The sequence below is a fragment of the Eumetopias jubatus genome, unplaced genomic scaffold (genome assembly GCF_037043125.1).
Source record: "Eumetopias jubatus isolate StellerSeaLion01/CBP00866 unplaced genomic scaffold, mEumJub1_p1.0 scaffold_3, whole genome shotgun sequence".
Taxonomy (NCBI): Eukaryota; Metazoa; Chordata; class Mammalia; order Carnivora; family Otariidae; genus Eumetopias; species Eumetopias jubatus.
In genome coordinates this window covers 152,884,178-152,888,573 of record NW_028274809.1, presented here as the reverse complement: position 1 = coordinate 152,888,573, position 4,396 = coordinate 152,884,178, and the positions used below count along the sequence as shown (strand labels likewise).

The 4,396-nt window shown below is 36.9% G+C and overlaps 1 pseudogene; it reads left to right on the top strand.

The window, feature by feature from the left end:
* The first annotated feature begins 3,508 nt into the window (after positions 1–3,508).
* LOC114210114 (phosphatidylinositol N-acetylglucosaminyltransferase subunit P pseudogene) lies at positions 3,509–3,914 on the top strand (annotated as a pseudogene).
* Positions 3,915–4,396: the final 482 nt, after the last annotated feature.

Below are 4,396 nucleotides of genomic sequence, written 5' to 3'. Positions count from 1 at the left end.
AGGAAAGTAGAAATGGATCTAAGCTAATGTTCATTGGTTATATTGGAGATGTTTTAGTCAGATTGCTCATGAAGCCAAGCTCACTAAGACTCCTGGATTCCTGTCTACTTTGTAAGGCTGAAACACTTTGTAGCATCCCACCAGTTCTGTGAAGATAAATATCATTATAAAAATGCACCTTTTTCACTTATGACATTCAGAGACCATTTCTTTGTTTGCTAGAAGAATTACCATAATATACAAAAGACAATGTGTGTAAAATGTAGACATTTGGCTTCCCTTCAAAATTAGATGATCTGACAGTTCCCAGACCAGCTGGCTCCATTAAATGAAGCATGTGGCCTCCAGTTCTAAACCACCCTACTACTCTTACATTTGGAAAGCTTTACTTGTTTTCGTTATCTAACACCCAGGTGGTATTTGACTTTGTGAACTGCAATTTACACTTTTCCCCAAGACATCTCATTCATTCTCACAGCTTTGGATGCCATGTGTGTGTTAGAACTCTAAAATCTAATATATTGTATACAGAACATGTTTTTGAGCTTCAGATCTATTTTTACCATTGCCTTTTAGATATCACTTTCAGGGACCTAATATTAAAAATAATAAAAACTGAGATCATAGCTCACACCAAAATATCCCTGCTATTCTTTCTATCTTCACTTATGGGTTAAAGGTAAACATACACAGAGTTAGAAATCTGGAATGTATCACTGACTTCTTCCTCAATTCTATGCCTAATTAATCATGACCATCTCTCAGTGCCATATATAAAGTTTCTCATATTTGTTTATTCTTCTTCCTTATCCCATCAGCCTGGTTCAGGCCAAAATCATTTCTTATGTGAATAATGAATTTTAACTTCCCACATGGAAACTTGATTTCCAGAAATATGTTTTCTGAATCACATTTAGAGCACTCTTTGAAGATAAGGGAAATCTAACTAATACCCCATTACATAACTTCTCTTCTTAAAGTAATATCTAAAATTCTTAACATTGCTTAAATATCCTTATCTCATCTAACTCTTCTGAATATACCATTTTTAATTTTATATATCCAAATATAATGTATAGATACAGTTAGATATTTGTGTATGGAACCCAAACATGTGGATATAATCTTTATTTCTAAATCACTTAGGACTGAAAAAGTAAATTAAATTTGATTGGGACATGCAGGGTATTATTTGAGGTAAAGGAGAAGAGGCTATTATCTGCTCTTAAGCTATAATAAATAGGTGCTTAAGAGTGTAGGCATACGTATCCAAAAAGAGCCTCCAAAGTATTCAATAATATAAAGAAGTTTAAGAGAGAGAGAATCTTGATGTAAATCATGAGATATTAACTAATCTAACATTATGAGCCTTGCAGGGTACAACACTTACCTAGATCCCTGACATCAAGGAGCTTAAAACTTAAGAGCAGATATAAGCAATTATTTAAAAATCCACAAAAGTGGGGCACCTGGGTGGCTCAATCATTAAGTGTCTGCCTTCGGCTCAGGTTATGATCCCAGGGTCCTGGGATCGAGCCCCGCATTGGGCTCACTGCTCGGCGGGAAGCCTGCTTCTCCCTCTCCCACTCCCTCTGCTTGTGTTTCCTCTCTTGCTGTGTTTCTTTCTGTCAAATAAATAAATAAAATCTTAAAAAAAAAATCCACAAAAGTATGATAAAAGCTATAAGATTTGGAAAAAACAGGTACCCAAGGAGTACATATCACTTTATTTTGCCATATCAATCTTGAATATGCACCTATCCAACAGTTTTAGGTCTCTTTTCCCAAAGTGTGACACCACTAGAATGAGGTTATGAAAGATAATTCTTAGATGCTGCATAGCTATGAGCCACCCTAATGACCCACTCTGTGCACAGTGGACCTGAGCTTGGAGTGGACCAAGAGAAGCAGGGGACAGAAAGATCTGAGATCAAAAAAGTAATAAAGAATGGAAATATTTCAGATATGTTAAGTCATATTAAGACTTTGGATTTTACCATGAGTGATATGAGGAACCATTGCAGTTTATTGCAGAGGACTGTCATGCTCAAGATTGTAATTTTGAAAGAACATTATGTCAGCTGTTGATAATAAATTGGAGAACCATGGGGCAGGGATAAGATAGATCTAAGGAAACTAGTGAGAATGAATTTCAGATACCTGAAATGAAAGTGATGGTAGCTCACATGGGGAGTAGCAGTGGATAGAATGAGAAACGTGTGGATTCTGGACATACATTTTTTTTTCCTTTAGAATAATATATTTTATTTTTTTAATTTTTATTTTCCATGTTTTTCCCTAAAAACGAGGACATTTTCTTTAAACACAGTTGAATAATCAAAATCATGAAATTAACTCTGATACTGTACTATTTTCATATCTGTATATATTTTGGAGATGGAACCAACAAGATTCCTTGCTGATTAAAGCTCTTTATAAGTGAAGTCGCCTGGGTGGCTCAGTCAGTTAAGTGTCCAACTCTTAATCTCAGCTCAGGTCTTGATCTCAGGGTCGTGAATTCAAGCACCACATTGGGCTCCACACTAGGCATGGAGCCTACATTAAGAAAAAAAGGCAAAAAAAAGCTGTTTGTACGTAAAAGAGAGGATTAGAGGATGACTGTAATGTATTTGCTCTAAACAGATGGAAAGATAGAGTTGACACTGATGAAAATGGGTGGAGCAAGTTTTGGGTGTGGGGAAAATCAGAAGTTCATTGTTAAACATGGAAATTTTGAGAAGTCTTTTAACGTCCCAGTGGAGATATCAAGTGGGCAGTTTGATATATAAGCCTGACCTTGGGGAAACAGGTCTGGAAATTTGTTTCTGGAAAGGAATTGAGATTAGTCCCCCTGCCTAAGGAAAAAGTGAGATAACGGTGAACAAAGATGTAAAGCCACTTAATATTGGAGATAAAGGTAACTGGTTAGTTTCATGACAGATGTTCTCTATTTTGCCAATGAAATAGTCACAGAATAAATTTTTAGAAGTAGGTTTGGTAGTAAACAAGGAATGCTAACTATTTAGAATACCTTATAAAGGGAGAGAGGGAAAAATCACAAATGTGGACTACCTTTAATTTTTTAGAGATGCATTAGAAAGGAGAGAGTGGAGACTAAGAGTCGACAGTCAGAACTGAGGATCCTGGTTAAAGTGATGTACCAATGTATACAGGTTGGTTAGAAAAGAAAGGGAAGAGCAGAGGAAAATAGAAACATGATGGAAGGGGGAAAAAATGGTTAAGGAACTGGAAGAATACAGTAACATAAAAATAGTGAAATGGAGGCCCTGAAGTGGCCGAGCTGTCGGGAGGGGCCTGAGTCGGCGCTTCGAAGACCCAAGGTCAAGGGCCTCCCCCAGCCCCCAACCCTTGAATAGGAAACTGAAGCTCCAGCGAGAAGGCAGGGCCAGGTCCTGGGCGCCGTGGCCCAGACTTGGGGAGGCGCACATTCCCGAGCCCAGCCCTGCCAAGCCCTTTCAACAGCGAGGCGAATCCTGCAGGATTGTCTAAAGCCACAGGGAAAATGGTGAAAAATTCACCATCGCCATTGCCAGAAAGAGCGATTTATGGCTTTGTTCTTTTCTTAAGCTCCCAATTTGGCTTCATCCTGTATCTATCTCGTGTGGGCATTTATTACTGAATCTTGGCTAAACTCCTTAGGATTAACCTATTGGCCTCAAAAATACTGGGCAGTTGCATTGCCCATCTACTTCCTCATTACTATAGTAATTGGTTACTTACTCTTATTTGGAATAAACATGATGAGTACCTCTCCACTCAACTCCATTCATACAATCACGGATAACTATGCTAAAAATCAACAGCAGAAGAAATACCAAGAAGAAGCCATCCCAGCATTAAGAGATATTCCTATCAATGAAGTAAACCAAATGTTCTTCCTGGCAACTAAATAACTTTATGCCAAAAACTTAATTATATGTAGACTAACACCGAGCATTTACTATAATTTTTATATAATAATTTTGACCATAATTATTTTGACTCTTTCTCGTACCCAATATTGAAATGTAAACAAAGTAAGTTGATTCTTTTAGATTAAGTTATATTAATATTATAAAAGTTGTTGAGTATTAGTTATTAATGAACAGAATAAATAAAATACTGCATTACCATATAGCAGACTTGTTAAAAAAAATAAGTATCAGTAAAAACAAGAAGTCCCTCCAAAAAAAAAAAAAAATAGTGAAATGGAGATATGCAGGGATATCCAAGGGGCATGTTCAGAGAAGTATGGAGCCCTATGTTTCAGTAGTAGAACCGTTCAGACTGATAACATTGTCTAGATTGTATCCCAAGAAATCAGTTGTTGAAACGGAGATGAAGTTTCTTGAACTGGAGGATGCTCATTTCAGAAAATAGAATTAAGAATACCTGG